Raw genomic sequence first — 23,020 nt, 5'->3', positions numbered from 1 at the left:
AATGTCAGGCAAAGGTAGGTTAGTAGAGGGAGAGAACACGAGTTCAGTTTTTGACAGGTTCAGTTTCAGATAGAGGGAGGACATGATGTTAGAGACAGAGGTAAGACAATCACTTGTGTTTAATAAAAAGGTCGGCGTGATAACAGGAGAAGAAGTGTATAATTGGGTGTCGTGAGCATAGAGATGGTACTGGAAACCAAATCTACTGATTGTTTGTCCAATAGGGGCAGTATACAACGAGAAGAGGAGGGGGCCTAGGACTGATCCTTGAGGAACCCCAACAGTAAGGGGAAGGTGAGAGGAGGAGGAACCAACAAAACATACAGTGAAGGAGCGGTCAGAGAGATAGGAGGAGAACCAGGAGAGAACGGTGTCCTTGAGGCCGATGGAGCGGAGCATAGTGAGGAGGAGCTGATGATCCACAGTGTCGAATGCTGCAGAGAGATCCAAGAGAATTAGCATGGAGTAGTGACCATTAGGTTGGTCAGGTTGGATTAGAACAGGAGCAGACATAGAACAGTTTTTCAAGTTTTCAAAAGCCCTGACAGCATCCGCTGGCCAAACCTTGATATCTGCCCCCTTATGTGTGAAGACATTTCTCAATAAAGGAAAACAAAGAATTCTCCCTCAATCTTTGTAATACTACACAGACCTGTGTCTCCAAATCAGGAGAGAAAATTACATATCATCAAGGTAAATCACAAGAAACCTCTCAATGTAATCAGAAAAATCATTCAGAAAGTTGTGAGATCCCGCTGGTGCATTGGAGAATACGAATGGAGGGCGAGATTTCCGAATAATCCCCAGACGGTAAAAATAATATTTTCCCATGATCACACACAGCTCTGCTCCATACACATCATACACACGGCTCCGCTCTGTACACACAAGGCTCTGCTCCCTACACATATGGCTCTTCTCTGTATACTTCGTACACACAGCTCCGCTCCGCACATACACGGCTCTGCTCCCTACACACACGACTCTACTCTATACACCTTGTACAAAAACATGGCTCCGCTCCGTACACACACTGCCCCGCTTCGTACGCCTCATACATCTGCGGTTCCGCTCTGTACAGCCCGTACATATGCGGTTCCACTCCATACACCTTGCACACACACGGCTCCGCTCTGTACACCTCATACACACACGGCTCCGCTCAGTACACCTCGTACACACACAGCTCCACTCCGTACACCTCGTACACGCGGCTCTGCTACATCCACACTGTAAACCCCTCCTGACCCCACACAGAAACTTCCCTCATCCAACACCATGACAACCAGCACAGCAGAGTCCTGCATACACTGAGGCCCCTGATCATGTGACCCCTGACTCCTCCCCTCCTGTGACCTCATCACAGGTCCTGTGCGCACAAAGCAGCCATATATATGTGGAGTGCGGCTCTGTGGGTGGAGGTCGGTGCTGGAGGCTCCATTATTCTCTATGTGGAGTGTGGCTCTGCGGTTGGAGGTAGGTGCTGGAAGCCCCATTATTCTCTATGTGGAGTGCGGCTCTGCGGGTGGAGGTCGGTGCTGGAGGCTCCATTATTCTCTATGTGGAGTGTGGCTCTGCGGTTGGAGGTAGGTGCTGGAAGCCCCATTATTCTCTATGTGGAGTGCGGCTCTGCGGGTGGAGGTCGGTGCTGGAGGCTCCATTATTCTCTATGTGGAGTGCGGCTCTACGGGTGGAGGTCGGTGCTGGAGGCTCCATTATTCTCTATGTGGAGTGCGGCTCTGCGGGTGGAGGTCAGTGCTGGAGGCTCCATTATTCTCTATGTGGAGTGGGGCTCTGCTGGTGGAGGTCGGTGCTGGAGGCTCCATTATTCTCTATGTGGAGTGCGGCTCTGCGGGTGGAGGTCGGTGCTGGAGGCTCCATTATTCTCTATGTGGAGTGGGGCTCTGCTGGTGGAGGTCGGTGCTGGAGGCTCCATTATTCTCTATGTGGAGTGCGGCTCTGCGGGTGGAGGTCAGTGCTGGAGGCTCCATTATTCTCTATGTGGAGTGGGGCTCTGCTGGTGGAGGTCGGTGCTGGAGGCTCCATTATTCTCTATGTGGAGTGCGGCTCTGCGGGTGGAGGTCAGTGCTGGAGGCTCCATTATTCTCTATGTGGAGTGGGGCTCTGCTGGTGGAGGTCGGTGCTGGAGGCTCCATTATTCTCTATGTGGAGTGTGGCTCTGTGGGTGGAGGTCGGTGCTGGAGGCTCCATTATTCTCTATGTGGAGTGTGGCTCTGCGGGTGGAGGTCGGTGCTGGAGGCTCCATTATTCTCTATGTGGAGTGTGGCTCTGCGGGTGGAGGTCGGTGCTGGAGGCTCCATTATTCTCTATGTGGAGTGTGGCTCTGCGGTTGGAGGTAGGTGCTGGAAGCCCCATTATTCTCTATGTGGAGTGCGGCTCTGCGGGTGGAGGTCGGTGCTGGAAGCCCCATTATTCTCTATGTGGAGTGCGGCTCTGAGGGTGGAGGTCGGTGCTGGAGGCTCCATTATTCTCTATGTGGAGGGCGGCTCTGCGGGTGGAGGTCGGTGCTGGAGGCTCCATTATTCTCTATGTGGAGTGCGGCTCTGCGGGTGGAGGTCGGTGCTGGAGGCTCCATTATTCTCTATGTGGAGTGCGGCTCTGCGGATGGAGGTCAGTGCTGGAGTCTTCATTATTCTCTATGTGGAGTGCGGCTCTGCGGGTGGAGATCGGTGCTGGAGGCCCCATTATTCTCTATGTGGAGTGCGGCTCTGTGGGTGGAGGTCAGTGCTGGAGGCTCCATTATTCTCTATGTGGAGTGCGGCTCTGCGGGTGGAGATTGGTGCTGGAGGCTCCATTATTCTCTAAGTGGAGTGCGGTGGTGAAGATTCCCCATTACCTGGTGTGGAGATACAGGGTCAATGGTTGTTCTCACCTTGTTGTCTTTAGAAATACTGCCTGGACCGGGACTCACACCACTGAACTCCCGCTCTCTCTCTCTCCCCGTGGGCAGAAAACTACTCAGACAACACAGAATGAGGGTAGCACAATGTGACAATGCTTTATTGAACCACAAAACAGACAGATAACACGTAGATCAGTCCCAGCACAATACCCAAGATGTTGCACATTGCAGAGTCTCGTCCTTCCGCTGACTCGCCAGGATAATGGCAGCTGTGATTTCAGATCTTCCAGGGTCTCTACCCCACCTGTAGCACGCGCACAGAGAGGAGGTAACAACAAGTGTAGGAAGATGACAGTCCATTGAGTCCATCCAAGATTCAAGGCCAGTTGATCAAATTATCACAACCGGCAGGTCCCAACTATGGCTTTCTCCAAACGCATCCATGGTCCAGCGATGGTCACATGTGGCAGCTCTGTATTTCTTCAGTTGGAGTGGTGATGCCATGACTTATGTAATGTAGACTCCCTGAACACAGGCAGATCCTCCTTTTTATAGGTCACAACTTCTCATTCAGTCGTTCCACCACAGGCTTGGGGGAAGGTGGAAGGAGGCCATCCCCCACTGCTGGAGTGTGCAAACAACATGCATAGATTGTCCTTCCTATTGCAGAACACCAATGGGTTATCTGTTATGATGCGGAGGTTTAGGAGCAACATGGAACGAGCTCTGAAGGAAGTGGTATCTACTGACCGCAGTCCCTAAACTCAACACAACACTAGAAGTAGCCGTGGGATGCTCCTAACTCTCCCTAGGCACCTCGTCACAGCCTAAGAGCTAACTACCCTGTTGTGAATTCCGTGGTCAGGCTCCCTCCTGTGGTCACGAGTGGTACTGCGGCTTCTGGGTTTCCTTCCTCAGGTGATGAGGTGAGGTCGTTAAGTGCTGTTCTATTTAACCCCACCTAGTGCCTTGCTTATTGCCTCCAGTCAATGTTCCTGTGTTGGTCTTGTTCCCTCCTGGATTGTTCCTGTGGCCTGTCTTACCTGCATAGGTTAAGTTTTGCTGGTTTCACTTTTGTTTACTATTTTCTGTCCAGCTTGTGTTTTGTCATTTTTGCTTGCTGGAAGCTCTGGGATGCAGAGGGGGTACCTCCGTGCCGTTAGTCGGTACGGAGGGTCTTTTTGCGTTCTCTGCGTGGTTGTTTGTAGGGTTTTGTGTTGACCGCAAAGCTACCTTTCCTATCTTCAGTCTGTTTAGTCAGTCGGGCCTCCCTTTGCTAAAATCTATTTCATCACTGTGTTTGTATTTTCATCTCAACTCACAGTCATTATATGTGGGGGGCTGCCTTTTCTTTTGGGGGAATTTCTCTGAGGCAAGGTAGGCTTATTTTCCTCTCTTAGGGCTAGTTAGTTTCTCAGGCTGTGCTCGAGGCGCCTAGGCCTTGGATAGGAGCGCTCCACGGCTGCCTTTAGTGTGGTACGATAGGATTAGGGATTGCGGTCAGCAGAGTTCCCACGTCTCAGAGCTTGTCCTATGTTATTGCTAACTGTCAGGTCACTTTGTGTGCCCTTAACCACTAGACCCATCGTGGTTTTGAATCACCAGATCATAACACTACCCCTAAAGATAGAAGCAGGAAAACTATCTTGCCTCAGAGAAAATCCCCAAAGGATAGATTAGCCCCCACAAATAATGACTGTGAGTGGAGAGGGAAAAGACATACACAGAATGAAACCAGGATGAGCACAGGAGGCCAGTCTAGCTAGATAGATAGGACAGGATGGAATACTGTGCGGTCAGTATAAAACACTACAAAAATCCACGCAGAGTTTTACAAAAATCTCCACACCTGACTAAAGGTGTGGATGGTAAATCTGCTTCCCAGAGCTTCCAGCAAGACAGAATTAATTCATACTGATAAGCTGGACAAACATAGAAAACACAGAACGGATAAGTCCACAATCTGTGGACAGAAAAGAGCAAGCAAGAACTTAGCTTTGCAGAACTGGTCAGGATAACAGGGAAATCCAAAGAGATGTGAATCCAACCAGAAACCATTTACAAGTGGCACTGGCTGAAGAAAGAGCCAGGCCTAAATAGCCGAGCAGAAGAGACGATAAGTGGAGGCAGCTGATGACAGCTAACTCCAAGGAGCAGCCATACCACTTGAAACCACAAGAGGGAGCCCAAGAGCCGAACTCACAAAAGTGCCACTTACAACCACCGGAGGGAGCCAAGAGCGGAATTCACAACAGTACCCCCCCTCCTTGAGGAGGGGTCACCGAACCCTCACTAGAGCCCCCAGGCCGATCAGGACGAGCCAAATGAAAAGCACGTACCAAATCGGTGGCATGGACATCGGAGGCAACAACCCAAGAATTATCCTCCTGGCCATAACCCTTCCCCTTGACAAGATACTGAAGCCTCCGCCTCGAAAACCGAGAATCCAAAATCTCCTCAACCTCATACCTCATATTCCAACTCTCCCTCAACCAACACCGGGGCAGGAGGGTCAACCGAGGGAACAACGGGCACCACATATCTCCGCAACAAAGATCTATGGAAAACATTATGAATGGCAAAAGAGGCTGGAAGAGCCAAACGAAAAGACACTGGATTAATAATTTCAGAAATGTTATAAGGACCAATAAACCGAGGCTTAAACTTAGGGGAAGAAACCTTCATAGGAACATGACGAGAAGACAACCAAACCAAATCCCCCACACGAAGCCGAGGACCAACACACCGACGGCGGTTAGCAAAACGTTGAGCCCTTTCCTGAGACAACGTCAAATTGTCCACCACATGAGTCCAAATCTGCTGCAGCCTGTCCACCACAGAATCAACACCAGGACAATCAGAAGGCTCAACCTGCCCAGAAGAAAAACGAGGATGAAAACCAAAATTACAAAAGAAAGGTGAAACCAAAGTAGCCGAACTAGACCGATTATTAAGGGCAAACTCGGCCAACGGCAAGAAAGACACCCAATCATCCTTATCAGCAGACACAAAGCATCTTAAATAGGTCTCCAAGGTCTGATTAGCTCGCTCAGTTTGACCATTAGTCTGAGGATGAAACGCCGAAGAAAAAGACAAATCAATGCCCATCCTAGCACAAAAGGCCCGCCAAAACCTAGAAACAAACTGAGAACCTCTGTCAGACACAATATTCTCCGGAATGCCATGCAAACGAACCACATGCTGAAAAAACAATGGAACCAGATCTGAGGAGGAAGGCAACTTAGGCAAAGGTACCAGATGGACCATTTTAGAGAACCGGTCACAAACAACCCAGATAACAGACATCTTCTGGGAAACAGGAAGATCCGAAATAAAATCCATGGAAATATGCGTCCAGGGCCTCTCAGGGACCGGCAATGGCAAAAGCAACCCACTAGCGCAGGAACAGCAAGGCTTGGCTCGGGCGCAAGTCCCACAGGACTGCACAAAAGCACGGACATCGCGCGACAAGGAAGGCCACCGAAAGGACCTAGCAACCAAATCTCTGGTACCAAAAATCCCAGGATGACCAGCCAACACTGAACAATGAACCTCAGAAATCACCTTACTTGTCCATCCATCAGGAACAAACAGCTTCCCCACAGGACAGCGGTCAGGCCTATCAGCCAGAAATTCCTGAAGCACCCGCCGCAAGTCAGGGGAGATGGCAGAAAGAATCACCCCTTCCTTAAGAATGCCAACCGGCTCAAGGACTCCAGGAGAATCAGGCGAAAAACTCCTAGAGAGGGCATCAGCCTTAACATTCTTATATCCCGGAAGATACGAGACCACAAAATCAAAACGGGAGAAAAACAGGGAACATCGAGCTTGTCTAGGATTCAGCCGCTTGGCCGACTCGAGGTAAATCAGATTCTTATGATCGGTCAGGACCACAACGCGGTGCTTAGCTCCCTCAAGCCAATGTCGCCACTCCTCAAACGCCCACTTCATAGCCAACAACTCCCGATTGCCGACATCATAATTGCGTTCCGCAGGCGAAAACTTTCTGGAAAAAAAACCACACGGTTTCATCAAAGAACCATCAGACTCCCTCTGAGACAAAACGGCCCCTGCCCCAATCTCAGAAGCGTCGACCTCAACCTGAAAAGGAAGAGAAACATCCGGCTGACGCAACACAGGGGCAGAAGTAAATCGGCGTTTAAGCTCCTGAAAGGCCTCAACAGCCGCAGAGAACCAATTCGTCACATCAGCGCCTTTCTTCGTCAAATCAGTAAGGGGCTTAACCACACTGGAAAAGTTGGCAATGAAACGGCGATAAAAATTAGCAAAGCCCAAAATTTTTGAAGGCCCTTCACAGATGTGGGTTGAATCCAGTCATGAATAGCTTGGACCTTAACAGGATCCATTTCTATAGACGAGGAAGAAGAAATAAAACCCAAAAAAGAGACCTTCTGAACTCCGAATAGGCACTTAGACCCCCTCACAAATAGAGCATTATCACGAAGGATCTGGAACACCATCCTGACCTGCTTCACATGAGACTCCCAATCATCGGAAAAAATCAAAACATCATCCAAATATACGACCATGAATTTATCAAGATAATTGCGGAAAATATCATGCATGAAGGACTGGAACACAGATGGAACATTAGAGAGCCCAAATGGCATCACAAGGTATTCAAAATGGCCTTCAGGCGTATTAAATGCAGTTTTCCATTCGTCACCCTGTTTAATACGAACAAGATTATATGCCCCTCGGAGGTCAATCTTAGTAAACCACCTAGCCCCCTTAATCTGAGCAAACAAATCAGTCAGCAAAGGCAAGGGGTATTGGAATTTGACTGTGATCTTATTAAGAAGACGATAATCTATACAGGGTCTCAAGGAGCCATCCTTCTTAGCAACAAAAAAGAAACCCGCTCCCAATGGTGACGAAGACTGTCGAATATGCCCCTTCTCCAAAGACTCCTTAACATAACTCCGCATGGCGGCATGCTCTGGCACAGACAGATTGAAAAGTCGGCCCTTAGGGAACTTGCAGCCAGGAATCAAGTTAATAGCACAATCACAGTCCCTGTGCGGTGGAAGGGAACTGGACTTGGGCTCATCAAATACATCCTGGAAATCCGACAAAAACTCAGGGACCTCAGAAGAGGGGGAAGAGGAAATTGACATCAAAGGAACGTCACTATGTACCCTTTGACAACCCCAACTAGTCACAGACATAGTTTTCCAATCCAGCACGGGATTAATGTTCCTGTAACCATGGAAACCCAGTACAACAACATCATGCAGGTTATGCAACACCAGAAAACGGCAATTTTCCTGATGTGCAGGAGCCATGTACATGGTCATCTGCGTCCAGTACTGAGGTTTATCCTTGGCCAATGGACTAGCATCAATGCCCCTCAAAGGAATAGGGCTCTGTAAGGGCTGTAAGGAAAAACCACAGCGCCTGGCGAATTTTAAGTCCATTAGGTTCAGGGCAGCGCCTGAATCCACAAATGCCATGACAGAAAAGGACGACAATGAGCAAATCAGGGTCACAGATAAAAGAAATTTAGGCTGTACAGTACTAATGGTAACAGACCTAGCGACCCTCCTAGTACGTTTAGGGCAATCAGAAATAACATTAGCAGAATCACCACAGTAAAAACACAGCCTATTCTGACATCTGAATTCCTGCCGTCTTGTTTTATTCAAAATCCTATCACATTGCATAGGTTCAGGACTCTGCTCAGTGGACACTGCCATATAGTGCACAGCTTTGCGCTCGCGCAAACGCCGATCAATCTGAATGGCTAGAGACATAGATTCGCTCAAACCAGTAGGCGTAGGGAAGCCCACCATTACATCTTTAGGGGCTTCAGAAAGACCCTTTCTGAAAATAGCAGCCAGAGCATCCTCATTCCATTTAGTAAGCACAGACCATTTCCTACATTTCTGGCAGTATAATTCTGCCGCTTCCTGACCTTGACACAAGGCCAACAGGTTTTTTTCTGCATGATCCATAGAATTAGGTTCGTCATACAATAATCCGAGCGCTTGAAAAAATGCGTCTACATTCAATAATGCCGGATCCCCTGGTTCAAAAAAAAGAGCCCAGTCTTGAGGGTCACCACGCAGCAAGGATATGATGATTTTTACTTGCTGAATGGGATCACCAGAAGAACGGGGTTTCAAAGCAAAAAACAATTTGCAGTTATTTTTAAAGTTCAAAAACTTGGATCTGTCTCCAAAAAACAAATCAGGAGTAGGAACTCTAGGCTCCAAAGCCGGAGTCTGGACAACACAATCTTGAATACTCTGCACTCTTGCAGCAAGTTGATCCACACGAGAAAACAAACCCTGAACATCCATGCCAGAGCACAAATCCTGCACCACCCAAAGGTCAAGAGGAAAAAAAAAGACAAAAGAGAGCACAGAAAAAAAAATGGCTCAGAATTTTTTCCTTCTTTTGGGATACATTTAATTCATTTTTGGCCACTTGTACTGTTATGATGCGGTGGTTTAGGAGCAACATGGAACGAGCTCTGAAGAAAGTGGTATCTGTACTGACCGCAGTCCCTAAGCTCAACACAACACTAGAAGTAGCCGTGGGATGCTCCTAGCTCTCCCTAGGCACCTCGTCACAGCCTAAGAGCTAACTACCCCTAAAGATAGTAGCAGGAAAACTATCTTGCCTCAGAGAAAATCCCCAAAGGATAGATTAGCCCCCCACAAATAATGACTGTGAGTGGAGAGGGAAAAGACATACACAGAATGAAACCAGGATGAGCACAGGAGGCCAGTCTAGCTAGATAGATAGGACAGGATGGAATACTGTGCGGTCAGTATAAAACACTACAAAAATCCACGCAGAGTTTTACAAAAATCTCCACACCTGACTAAAGGTGTGGAGGGTAAATCTGCTTCCCAGAGCTTCCAGCAAGACAGAATTAATTCATACTGATAAGCTGGACAAACATAGAAAACACAGAACAGATAAGTCCACAATCTGTGGACAGAAAAGAGCAAGCAAGAATTTAGCTTTGCAGAACTGGTCAGGATAACAGGTAAATCCAAAGAGATGTGAATCCAACCAGAAACCATTTACAAGTGGCACTGGCTGAAGAAAGAGCCAGGCCTAAATAGCCGAGCAGAAGAGACGATAAGTGGAGGCAGCTGATGACAGCTAACTCCAAGGAGCAGCCATACCACTTGAAACCACAAGAGGGAGCCCAAGAGGCGAACTCACAAAAGTGCCACTTACAACCACCGAAGGGAGCCCAAGAGCGGAATTCACAACAGTTATCAACATATTAGCAAACATTCAAACATTGTGCCTTTATTTCCCAATGATAGTAGAACAATGCTAGGACAGATACAATAGCTAATCAGCAGACAGTGAACAATAATTTAGTGACGATAAGGGCCAACATTCATTGTCACATGAACTCTAAAGGTACCGTCACACTAAGCGACGCTGCAGCGATACCGACAATGATGTCGATCGCTGCAGCGTCGCTGTTTGGTCGCTGGAGAGTTGTCATACAGACAGCTCTCCAGCGACCAACGATCCTGAAGTCTCCGGGTAACCAGGGTAAACATCGGGTTACTAAGCGCAGGGCCGCCGACTGTAAGCTTTCCAGAAGAGGTCGATTTTGAGGTTCCGTCTGAAGGATCCGAATGTGGTTGTGTAGTGACACCAATGGTGTCACAGGCGCAGCCTAGGGGGCACAATCGGGGCATGGGAACGAGTGCAGGGAGTAAAGGAACAAGGCACGCAGAGCGCAAGGACCTGAGAATAATCAGTGAGCACAGGTCCTGGAACTAAGCAGTCATGTGATAACAGGGTGACGAATTCAACGCTCATATACGACCAGGGAAGGCAGCTGGGAGCGTGAAGTACAGGGCACAGAACATAAATGTAGTCAAACGAGAGCCGAGGGTGAAAAGCCAGACAAGAGCGTGGTACCTAGGGATAAGACTGAGAGTACACCGAGACGAGCCAAGGGGTCAGATAACCAGGAAGTACAAGGCAGTACATATGCAGGATACAGAGGCAAAAGTCAGGAGACAAATCGGGTCATATACAGCTAAAGCTCACATGCACAGATGCACAACGATTACCGACGAGTATACTGGGTCAGCAACCAGAAACCGAGTATACGGAAGTTTCATTGACGCCAAACCCAGGAACTACCAACATTAAATAGCCGCCCCAGAACCAAAGAGAGGTGGACTAGAATGAACCCTGATCTGACCAGGATGTAGGTGGAACCATCCTGTCAGAGTCATCCTGTCACAGGTGGATAGTCGGACGTGTTGGGGCAAATAATTCCAGAGGATGGGGGATATTCTGGAGAAGTCTTGGAGGCGGTTGGGTGAGCAGCGAATAAGTGTAGAGGAGAGAAACTGAGGTGTTCGAGGACCGGAGATTACTTGAGGGAAGATATTGTAAAATTAGTTCAGAGGTATATGGAGGAGACAGGTTATAGATGGCCTTGTAGGTCCGTATAAGTAATTTGAACTGGATACGCTGAGGGAATGGGAGCCAGTGACGAGATTTGCACAGGGGATTAGCGAGGAGAGATGAATTAGGTGGGCAGCAGAGTTAATGATGGACTGGAGAAGTGCGAGGGTGTTAGCAGGGAGGCCACAGAAAAGAATGTTGCAGTAGTCAAGGCAGGAGATGAGGCATGCACAAGCATTTTAGTAGATTGATGGTTGAGGAAAGGATAGATTCTGGAAATATTTTTAAGCTGAAGGCGACACGAGGTGGAAAGAGCTTGGATGTGCAGTTTGAAGGACAGGAGAGAGTCAAGGGTTACTCCGAGGCAGCAGACTTCTGGTACGGGGGAAAGCATGACGGCCTTAATTGTGATAGATAGGTGATATAAGGAAGATTTGTGAGATGGAGGAAAGATGATGAGTTCAGGTTTGTCCTCATTGAGTTTGAGGATGCGAGAGGAGAAGTAGGATATGGCTGATAGACACTCTGGGATTCTGGACAGCAGAGAGGTGACATCTGGGCCAGAGCGGTAGATCTGAGTGTCATCAGCATAAAGGTGGTATTGGAATTCATTGGACTTTATGCGTTGTCCCAGGCCTGATGTATAGATTGAGAAGAGTAGGGGTTCTAGAACAGAGCCTTGGGGGACTCCAACAGAGAGAGGGTAGGATGAGGAGGTAGTGTGGGAGACGCTGAATGTGCGGTTGGAAAGGTATTGTTATGGATCTGCAAAACAGGACTAAGGTAGAAGGGGGTTTGCGATAACAGAAAAATTCTTTATGAATTTTCTATAATAATTAGCAAACCCCAAAAATCTCTGAATCGACTTCAAGCATTCAGGTCTAGGCCACTCCAATACCGCCTGAACCTTCACCGGGTCCATCTCAAAACCATCACTGGAAGCAAAGTACCCCAAAAAACTAATTTTCTGTACCGCAAACTCGCATTTCTCCAGTTTAGCAAAGAGTGTTTTCTCTCAGAATCTGCAGAACCTCACGGACTCTCTGCCAATGCGACTCCAGATCGGGCGAATAGATCAAAATATCATCCAAATTAACAATCACACTCCTACCGATCAACGACCTCAGGATGTCATTAATGAAATTTTGAAAGAACGCCAGAGCATTTGTAAGGCTGAAAGGCATAACTAGACACTCAAAATGACCTTCCGGGGTATTAAAGGCTGTATTCCATTCATCGCCTGCTTTAACCCGCAGGAAATTATATGCCCCACGGAGATCGATCTTAGAGAACCACTTGGCTCCAACTAATTGGTTAAACAAATTCGGAATTAGCGGCAAGGGGTAAGGATTGCGCACAGTGATCTTATTAATCTCCCTGAAATCCAGACACGGCCTAAGACCCCCATCTTTTTTTTTTTTTTTTGATAAAAAAGAACCCCACAGCCACAGGGGACTTAGAGGGTCTTATATGACCTGCAGCAACACTAGTCTGCAGGTATTCCTTTAAGGCCTCCCTCTCGGGAATATCAGATTAAATAAACGACTCTTAGGCTGCGTTCACACGTTCCGGTTTTTTCGCGGTTTTTTCGCGTTTTTTCCCGATAAAAACGCTATAAAACCGCAAAAAAACCGCATACAAGAAGCATCCCATCATTTAGAATGAATTCCGCATGTTTTGTGCACATGATGCGTTTTTTTCCGCATAAAAAACGCATCAGGCACAAAATCCGGACATGCTCATTCTTTTTGCGGTTTTTCCGCAAGAAAACCGCATGCGTTTTTGCCGCGGTTTTGACGCGTTTTTGCCGCGGTTTTTTCCGGACACTTCCCAATGCATTTTGGAGTGGGAAATCCGCAAAAAAAAAAAATGCAAAAAGATAGAGCATGTCCAGATTTTGTGCGGTATGCGTTTTTTTGCGGAAAACGCATCATGTGCACAAAACATGCGGAATTCATTCTAAATGATGGGATGCTTATTGTATGCGTTTTTTTTTTTTGCGGTTTTATAGCGTTTTTATCGGGAAAAACCGCGAAAAAACCGCAACGTGTGAACACAGCCTTAGGGAGAGTAGCACTTGGGATGAACTCAATAGCGCAATCGTAATCTCTATGAGGTGTTAGGGTACCGTCACACTATAACATTTCGATCGCTACGACGGTACGATTCGTGACGTTCCAGCGATATCGTTACGATATCGCTGTGTCTGACACGCAGCAGCGATCAGGGATCCTGCTGAGAATCGTACGTCGTAGCAGATCGTATGGAACTTTCTTTCATCGCTGGATCTCCCGCTGTCATCGCTAGATCGGTGTGTGTGACACCGATCTAGCGATCTAGCGATGCGATCCAGCGATGCGTTCGCTTGTAACCAGGGTAAACATCGGGTAACTAAGCGCAGGACCGCGCTTAGTTACCCGATGTTTACCCTGGTTACAAGCGTTAAACTAAAAAAAAACAAACAGCACATACTTACATTCTGGTGTCCGTCAGGTCCCTTGCCGTCTCTGCTTCCCGCACTGTGACTGCCGGCCGTAAAGTGAAAGCAGAGCACAGCGGCTGTGCTTTCACTTTCACTTTACGGCCGGCAGTCACTGAGTGCGGGAAGCAGACTGCAAGGGACCTGACGGACACCAGAATGTAAGTATGTGCTGTTTGTTTTTTTTTAGTTTAACGCTTGTAACCAGGGTAAACATCGGGTAACTAAGCGCGGTCCTGCGCTTAGTTACCCGATGTTTACCCTGGTTACCCAGGGACCTCGGCATCGTTGGTCGCTGGAGAGCTGTCTGTGTGACAGCTCCCCAGCGACCACACTACGATTTACCTACGATCACGGCCAGGTCATATCGCTGGTCGTGATCGTAGGTAAATCGTATAGTGTGACGGTACCCTTAGAGCTTGTGTCTCCACTTCTGAAATACTCTCCAGAATTCCTGAATAGCTTCAGGTAGCTAATTTTTCACAACAGCAGCAATGTGTACATCACAACATTTCCCATAACACTCCTGACCCCAGGATCTTATTGTACTTGATGACCAGTCCAGTACAGGATTGTGCATTTTTAACCAGGGTAACCCCAGGACAACTGGAAAAGGCAATTTATCAAGTACAAACAAATCCAAAGATTCCTGGTGTTCAATATTCACAGTGAGTGGAAACCCGGTGACCTTTCGAGAAACGCTCTCATGCTCTAGAGGAGTGTTATCAATCGCCACTACAGGAAAAGGGCATGATAAAGCTACAGAATCAATCTTATACTTGTCTAGAAATTTAGTGCAGAACCACAGTCCACCATCACTTGAAAATCAATCGAATGACCACGACAGGTAGAACTACCAGAAAGAGGGAGGGTTATTCTGATTGACCTTTTTTTTTCTCTTTTCCTTGTCTATGCGTCCTTCACATTGCTTAATAAAATGGTCAGCCTTACCACAATAAAGACCTAGCCCCTCAGAGAATCTTCTCTGCTTTTCCTGGGAATGAGAGGACATCGCCCCAAATTGCATCGGCTCCCCACAGTCAACGGGGCTCTCCAGCAAATTTTAAACCTTCTCCTCATTCTGTCTACTTTTTATTCTTCTATCCACCCGGATAGCTAATTGCATAGCAGCCTCAAGCGTAGCAGGTGCAGGATATACAATCAGCAAATCTTTAACCCTGTCATTCAAACCTGCTGAAAACTGACTCTTTGAGTGCTGGATCATTCCAGCTGACCTCTGCAGACCATTGTCTGAACTGGGTACAATATCTCTCTCAGCGTCACCAGAACCCTGTTTCAGCAGCCTGAGTTCTGCCTCGGCTGTAGTGACCTGATCAGGATCATCATATAATACCCCCATAGCAGAAAAAACGCTGCTTCTGACCTCAAACATGGGTCAATCGGACGCAATGAAAATGCCCAAACTTGCGGCTCACCTCGCAATAACGACATAATAATCCCCACGCACTGTAATTCAGCCCCTAAAGACCTGGGTCTAAGCTGAAAATAAAGTAAACATGCATTTTTAAATGAAAAAAGTTCCTGCCGTTTACCAGAAAAACATTCAGGCAAACCCACCTTAGGTTCTTCAGAGCGGATTCCAGGGCAATTACTCACGTGCTGCTGTAAGCTGGCAACTTCCAAAGTTAACCCTTGCAGACGCTGAGCAAGATCTTGAACGCTGTTTATGTTGCAGAAATCCGGGAGGGCTTTTTTTTTAATATACCTATTTCGGGCTGGACACAATGTTAAGGATCTGCAACACAGGACTAAGGTAGAAGGGGGGAAAACTGACCCTGCACTATGACTAGGCTGAAACCCTATGATGGAGTGGGAGACCCATTCCTTGCGAATAGACCAACGGACGTCCTAAGTTAATCTCAAGCGAAGACCTATAGATAAGGAGAAGGGGTTCCCTAAAGGAACTAAGGACTGGGTACAAAAACGGATCACCTCCAAGTAGAAAACACAGAGAAGGCTGCAGAAACCAATAGAAAACAGAAACTAAGGCTTGCAGAACCTTAGGAACCAACACTGCACAAATAGCACACACAACACAAAGAAAAGCACCAAGCTAGAGCTCAAGCAGATTAACACTGTTGTCCAGCAAGGAATGGGAGGCAGGTGCTGGTTAATAAAGAGTGATACAAACACCTGACCCAAGACAAACCGATCACCAGAGGAAAAAGACCAGCAGCCAGAACTCCACAAGAAAATGGCGGATAGGTACAAACAAAACAGATTCTAACAGGTATGAGGAGATCCAGGATAGGGCGACATCTTTGATTCCAAAGGAGTAGAGGATCTCTAGTAGGAGGCAGTGGTCAACTGTGTCGAAAGCAGAGGACAGGTCTAGAAGGAAAACAGAATATAGTCCGTTAGCTTTGGCTGTAAGTAGGTCGTTGGTAATTTTGGTCAGGGCTGTCTCATTGGAATGATGGGGGTGGAAACCAGATTGTAGATTGTCAAAGAGCAAGTTAGATGAGAAGTGGGAGGAAAGCTCAGCGTGGACATGCTGCTCCAGGATTTTGGAAGCGAATGGGAGCAGCAATATCGGGTGATAGCTGGACATAGCGGTTGGGTCGAGGGTTGGCTTTTTAAGGATCGACGTGATAGTGGTATGCTTGAAAGCAGAAGGGAAGGTACCAGAAGTTAGTGATAGGTTGAAGAGGTGGGTTAGGGATGGGATAAGAGTGGTGGTGAGGTAGGGGAGGAGGTGGGATAGGAATACATGAACAGACCTACCATCTGTACTTGACTACGTCACCAGAGCCATCATTAAATTGATACGTCACCAGAACCTCCCTCAGTACGTGAATAAGTCACCAGAACCACCATAGGTACAGGTGCATTTCACAAAATTAGAATATCATCAAAACGTTCGTTTATTTCAGTTCTTCAATACAAAAAGTGAAACTCATATATTATATAGTCATTACAGAGTGATCTTTTTCAAGTGTTTATTTCTGTTAATGTTGGTGATAATGGCTTACAGCCAATGAAAAACCAAGTAATTATCTCAGTAAATTAGAATACTTTATAATATCAGCTTGAAAAAATGATTTTAAAATCCGAAATGTTGGCCTACTGAAATGTATTATTATACATGTATATTATTATAGCGCCATTTATTCCATAGCGCTTTACATATGAGGAGGGGTATGCATAATAAAAACAAGTACAGTAATCTTAAACGATTACAAGTCACGACTGGTACAGGAGGAAAGAGGACCCTGCTCGCGAGGGCTCACGATCTACAAGGGATGGGTAAGGATACAGTAGGCGAGGGTAGAGCTGGTCATGCAGCCTTTTTGAGGATAAGTGGTTTCTGCAGGTTGTATGCTTGTCGGAAGAGGTAGGTCTTCAGGTTCTTTTTTAACCTCTTCCCGACCTGTGATGCCACGTAGGCGTCATGAAAGTCGGTGCCAATCCGACCTGTCACGCCTATGTGGCGTCATGGCAGGATCGCGTCCCTGCAGATCAGGTGAAAGGGTTAACTGAAATTTCACCCGACCTGCAGGGACATGGGGAGTAGTACTTGAGCCCAGGGGGGGTGGCTTCGCCCCCCGTGGCTACGATCACTCTGATTGGCTGTTGAAAGTGAGCTTTCACTTTCAATCAGAGCTATCGTAATATTTCACCAATGAAACTTGGTGAAATATTACAATCCAGCCATGGCCGATGCTGCAATATCATCGGCCATGGATGGAGACTGCGATCTGCCACAGCCACGGATCTCCTCCCCTACGTCCTACTTCCTGTCCTCTGCTCCCCTCCGTCCTCCTGTCCGCTCCCCCCGTGTTCCGATCCCACCCCTCCATACTTTCCGACCTCCGGTGTTCTTCATGGGTGCCACCATCTTCCAAAATGGCGGGCACAAGCGCAGTGCGCCCACCGAATCTGCCGGCCGGCAGATTCGTTCATTCATTTTGATCACTGTGATAGATCATATCACAGTGATCAAAATAAAAAAATAGTAAATAAACCCCTCCTTTATCACTCCCATAGGTAGGGACAATAATAAATAAAGAAAATATATTTATTTTTATTTTTCCACTAGCGTTAGAACTAGGGTTAGGGTTAGAACTAGGGTTAGGGTTACGGTTAGAATTAGGGTTAGGGTTAGAATTAGGCTATGTGCACATGGTGCGGATTTGGCTGCGGATCCGCAGCGTATTGGCCGCTGCAGTTTCATAGCAGTTTTCCATCACGTTTACAGTACCATTTAAACCTATGGAAAACCAAATCCGCTGTGCCCATGGTGCAGAAAATCCCGCACGGCATTTTCAGCAGTATGTCAATTCTTTGTGTGGATTCCTCAGCGTTTTACGTCTGTTCCTGTATAGGAATCCGCTGGTGAAATCCGCACAACAAACATTGTAAATCCGCAGGTAAAACTCATTTTACCTGCTGATTTTTTTCAAAAATGGTGCGGAAAACTCCGCACACAAATCCGCAACGTGGGCACATAGCCTTAGGATTGGAATTAATGTTAGGGTTGGAATTAGAGTTAGGATTAGGGTTAGGGGTGTTGGGGTTAGGGTTAGGCTTGTGGTTAGGGTTATGGTTGGAATTAGGGTTAGGGGTGTGTTGGGGTTAGGGTTGTGGTTAGGGGTGTGTTGGGGTTAGAGTTGTGATTAGGGTTAGGGATGTGTTGGTGTTAGTGTTGGAGTTAGAATTGAGGAGTTTCTGTTTAGACACATCAGGGGGTCTCCAACGCGTCATGGCGCAACTATTGTTTCCAGCCAATCTTGCGTTCAAAAAGTCAGCTGGTGCTCCCTCCCTTCCAAACCCCGATGTGTGCCCAAACAGTGGTTTACCCCCCAAATATGCGGTACCAGCATACTCAGGACAAACTGGACAACAACTTTTGGGGTCCAATTTCTCCTGTCACCCTTGTGAAAATAAAAAAATTGCGGACTAAAAACTCATTTTTGAGGAAAGAAAAATGATTTTCTATTTTCACGGCTCTGCATTATAAACTTCTGTGAAGCACTTGGGGGTTCAAAGTGCTCACCACACATCTAGATAAGTTCCTTTGGGGGTCTAGTTTCCAAAATGGGGTCACTTGTGGGGGGTTTCAACTGTTTAGGCACATCAGGGGTTCTGCAAACGCAACTTGACGCCCGCAGACCTTTCCATAAAAGTCTACATTTCAAAACGTCACTACTTCCCTTCCGAGCCCCGACGTGTGCCCAAACAGTGGTTTACCCCCACATATGGGGTATCAGCGTACTCAGGACAAACTGGACAACAACTTTTGGGGTCGAATTTCTTCTGTTACCCTTGTGAAAAAAAAATTGAGGGCTAAAAAATCATTGTTGAGGAAAGAAAAATGATTTTTTATTTTCAGGGCTCTGCGTTATAAACTTTTGTGAAGCACTTTGGGGTTCAAAGTGCTCACCACACGTCTAGATAAGTTCCTTGGGGGGGGGTCTAGTTTCCAAAATAGGGTCACTTGTGGGGGAGCTCCAATCTTTAGGCACACACGGGCTCTCCAAACGCGACATGGTGTCCATTAACGATTGGAGCTAATATTTCATTCAAAAAGTCAAATGGCGCTCCTTCCCTTCCGAGCCTTGCCGTGTGCCCAAACAGTGGTTTACCCCCACATATAAGGTATCGGTGTACTCAGGAGAAATTGCCCAACAAATTTTAGTATCCATTTTATCCTTGTGCCCATGTGAAAAACTTGAGGCTAAAAAACTTTTTTGTGAAAACAAAAATTACTTTTTCATTTTTACGGATAAATTTGTGAAGCACCTGGAGGTTCTAAGTGCTCACTATGAATCTAGATAAGTTCCTTGGGGGAGTCTAGTTTCCAAAATGGGGTCACTTGTGGGGGAGCTCCAATCTTTATGCACACAGGGGCTCTCCAAACGCGACATGGTGTCCGCTAAAGATTGGAGCCAACTTTTCATTCAAAAAGTCAAATGGCGCTCCTTCCCTTCCGAGCCCTGTCATGCACCCAAACAGTGGTTCCCCCCCACATTTGGGGTATCGTCATACTCAGAACAAATTGGACCACAACTTTCGGGGTCCAGTTTCTCCTTTTACCCTTGGTAAAATAAAAACATTGTTGCTAAAAGATCATTTTTGTGACTAAAAAGTTGTGTTCATTTTTTCCTTCCATGTTGCTTCTGCTGCTGTGAAGCATCTGAAGGGTTAATAAACTTCTTGAATGTGGTTTTGGGCACCTTGAGGGGTGCAATTTTTAGAATGGTGTCACTTTTGGGTATTTTCAGCCATATAGACCCCTCAAACTGACTTCAAATATGAGGTGTTCCCTAAATAAAAATGGTTTTGTAAATTTTGCTGTAAAAATGAGAAATCGCTGTTCAAATTTTAACACTTATAACTTCCTAGCAAAAAAAATTTGTTTCCATAATTGTGCTGATGTAAAGTAGACATGTGGGTAATGTTATTTATTAACTATTTTGTGTCACATAACTCTCTGGTTTAACAGAATAAAAATTCAAAATTTGAAAATTGTGAAATTTTCTAAATTTTCAGTTTTTTTTCGCAAATAAATGCAAAAATTATCGACCTAAATTTACCACTAACATGAAGCCCAATATGTCATGAAAAAAACAGTCTCAGAATCGTTACGATCCGTTGAAGCGTTCCTGAGTAATTACCACATAAAGGGACACTGGTCAGAATTGCAAAAAATGGCCAGGTCATTAAGGTCAAAATAGGCTGGGTCATGAAGGGATTAATGTTTCCATGGTAGGCGAGCGTCTTATATGTTAGGATAGAGAGTTCCAGTGTAGGGGTGATGCGCGGAAGAAATATTGTATGTGATTGTGGGAAGAGGAGATAAGAGGGGAGTATAGAAGGAGATCTTGTGAGGATCAGAAGTTGCGCGCAGGTAAGTACCGGGAGACAAGGTCACAGATGTATGGAGACAGGTTGTGGATGGCTTTGTATGTCATGGTTAGGATTTTGAACTGGAGTCTTTGGGTAATGGGGAGCCAGTGGAGGGATTGACAGATGGGAGAGGCTGGGTAATAGTGGGGGCGACAGGTGGATTAGTCAGGCAGCAAAGTTTAGAGTAGATTGGAGGGGTGTGAGAGTGTTTAGAGGGGAGGCCACAGAGCAGAAGGTTGCAGTAGTCAAGGCGGGAGATGAAGGGCATGGACTAGGATTTTTGCAGATTCTCGGTTGAGGAATGTATGGATCCGGGAAATATTTTTGAGTTGAAGTCGGCAGGAAGTAGAAAAGGCTTGGATATATGGTTTGAAGGAGAGATCAGTGCCAAGGATTACCTCGAGGCAGCGAGCTTGTGGGACTGGGGAGAGGAGCAGCCATGTACTTTAATGGATAGGACTGTTGGAGGAGTCGAGTCAGATGTGGGAAAATGATGAATTCTGTTTTGTCCATATTAAGTTTTATAAATCTAGCAGAGAAGGATAAAATAGAAAGACATTGTGAGATTCTTTTTAGTATGGAGGTGATATGTGGTCCACAAATGTAGATCTGTGTGTCATCAGCATAGAGATGATACTGAAAACCGTGAGATTTTATGAGCTGTCCGAGGCCGAAGGTGTAGATGGAGAAGAGCAGAGGCCCTACGACTGAACCTTGCAGGACTCTGACAGATAGAGGGCGAGGTGAGGAGGTGGTGTGCGAGTGGGAGATGCAGAATGTCCGGTCTGTTAGGTATGACGAGATCCAAGATAGGGCCAAGTCAGTGATGCCAAGAGATGAGAGGGTCTGTAATAGGGAATGGTCCACTATGTCAAAGGCAGAGGAAAGGTCTAGGAGGAGGACGACAGAGTAGTGTCGCTTGGCTTTGGCGGCTAATAGGTCATTGGTGACTTTAGTTAGGGCAGTTTCAGTGGAGTGATGCAGCTGGAAGCCAAGGTTGTAAGTGGTCAAACAGGGAGCAAGAAGAGAGGTGGGAGGACAGTTCAAGATGGATGTGGTGTTCCAGTAGTTTTGTGGCATAGGGGAGAAGTGATATGGGGCAATAGCTAGATTCAGAGGATTGGCCAAGAGAGGGCTTTTTGATGATAGGTGTGATTGAGGCATGTTTAAAGCTTGAGGGGGAAAACACCAGTTGTTAGTGATAGGTTAAAGAGATGGGTTGGGGTTGGGATGAAGACTGGTGATGATTGGGATGAAGTGGGATGGAATCGGGTCAAGTGCACAGGTGGTGAAATGTGATCTTGAAAGTAGAGTGGATCTTCTGTAATGGTGGAGAAGTTTATTTTGGAGGAGGAGGGCCGAGCAATTAGGAAAAAGGGCTCTGGTGGTTGTCGACCAAAACTGTTTCTGACGTTATCAATCTTCTGCTTGAAAACTGGGGCAAAGTCTTCGGCTGAGATGAGTGGAGAGGGAGGAGGTGCTGGGGGACGGATGGGGAGAATTGAAAGTGAATAACTGTTTAGGGTTGTGACACAGGGAGGATTGTTTTGCTGCAGCGAGTGAGGCCTTGAAGGGACTGTTTGAATGCGATGAAGTCATAGTTGGAGTGGAATCTTTTCCATCTCTCCTCAGCAACCGTGGTAACCCATCTCCGTTCTTTGGTCAGGCTGGTGTGCCAGGGCTGTCGGTTGATTTTTCGAACTTTTGTATGTGTGAGAAGGGCAGCCAATTCCAGAGCTACAGCTATTGTGGAGTTATATAGAGCAGCAGCGGCATCGCATTGTGTAGGGAACTTATGTCTGTAAGAGGTGAGGATGGATTCAGAGAGTGAGTGTAGATAAAGGTGTTTTAAGATTTCTGTGAGGGTGTGCGAGTTTGTGGAGTGGGGATTGTGGATAAGGAGAGGAAAAGGAAGAGAATGTGAGTAGGTTGTGGTCAGAAAGAGAGAGAGGTGAGTTACAGAGGTTAGATAAGGAGCAGAGACAGGTGAAGATAAAGTCCACTGTGCAGTGAGTGGCTGCAGAAGACCGTTGATTGAGGCCGAAGGAGGAAGTGAGAGATAGATGTTTAGTGGCAGCTGAGAGGGAAGTGTCAATGGGGATGTTGAAGTCACCCATGATGATAGTGGGGATATCAGCGGAAAGGAAATGAAGTAGCCAAGTAGTGAAGTGGTCAAAGAAAGAGATGACTGACCCTGGGGGGTGGTAAATGACAGCTGGTTGGAGGGGGAATAGATTCGGACACCGCGTACCTCAAAGGAAGGGAGGGTAATAGAGGGTGGCAATGGGATTGGGGTGAAGGAGCAGTTATCTGACAGGAGAAAACCAACTCCTCCACCATGCGTGCTGCTGGGGCGGGGGTGTGTGTGTGTGAAAGGTGGAATCCACCGT

General features: G+C 46.8%; 1 protein-coding gene across 2 annotated transcripts in view; it reads left to right on the top strand.

The window, feature by feature from the left end:
- Window positions 1-1,362: 1,362 nt before the first annotated feature.
- The window catches only part of LOC138666925 (oocyte zinc finger protein XlCOF6-like), a 61,871-nt gene continuing 40,213 nt past the window's right edge, over window positions 1,363-23,020 (top strand). Inside the window, exon 1 of one of the 2 annotated variants that reach the window (XM_069755114.1) lies at window positions 1,363-1,476. The gene's annotated coding sequence lies outside the window, so the exon portion shown is untranslated. Of the gene's footprint in view, window positions 1,477-2,232; window positions 2,357-23,020 lie in introns of those variants that run through there. The other variant, XM_069755115.1, reaches the window with a different exon arrangement.

The sequence above is a fragment of the Ranitomeya imitator genome, chromosome 2 (assembly GCF_032444005.1).
Source record: "Ranitomeya imitator isolate aRanImi1 chromosome 2, aRanImi1.pri, whole genome shotgun sequence".
Classification (NCBI taxonomy): Eukaryota; Metazoa; Chordata; class Amphibia; order Anura; family Dendrobatidae; genus Ranitomeya; species Ranitomeya imitator.
Note: the sequence above shows the minus strand (reverse complement) of the source record. Positions and strands in the feature narration are given on the sequence as shown.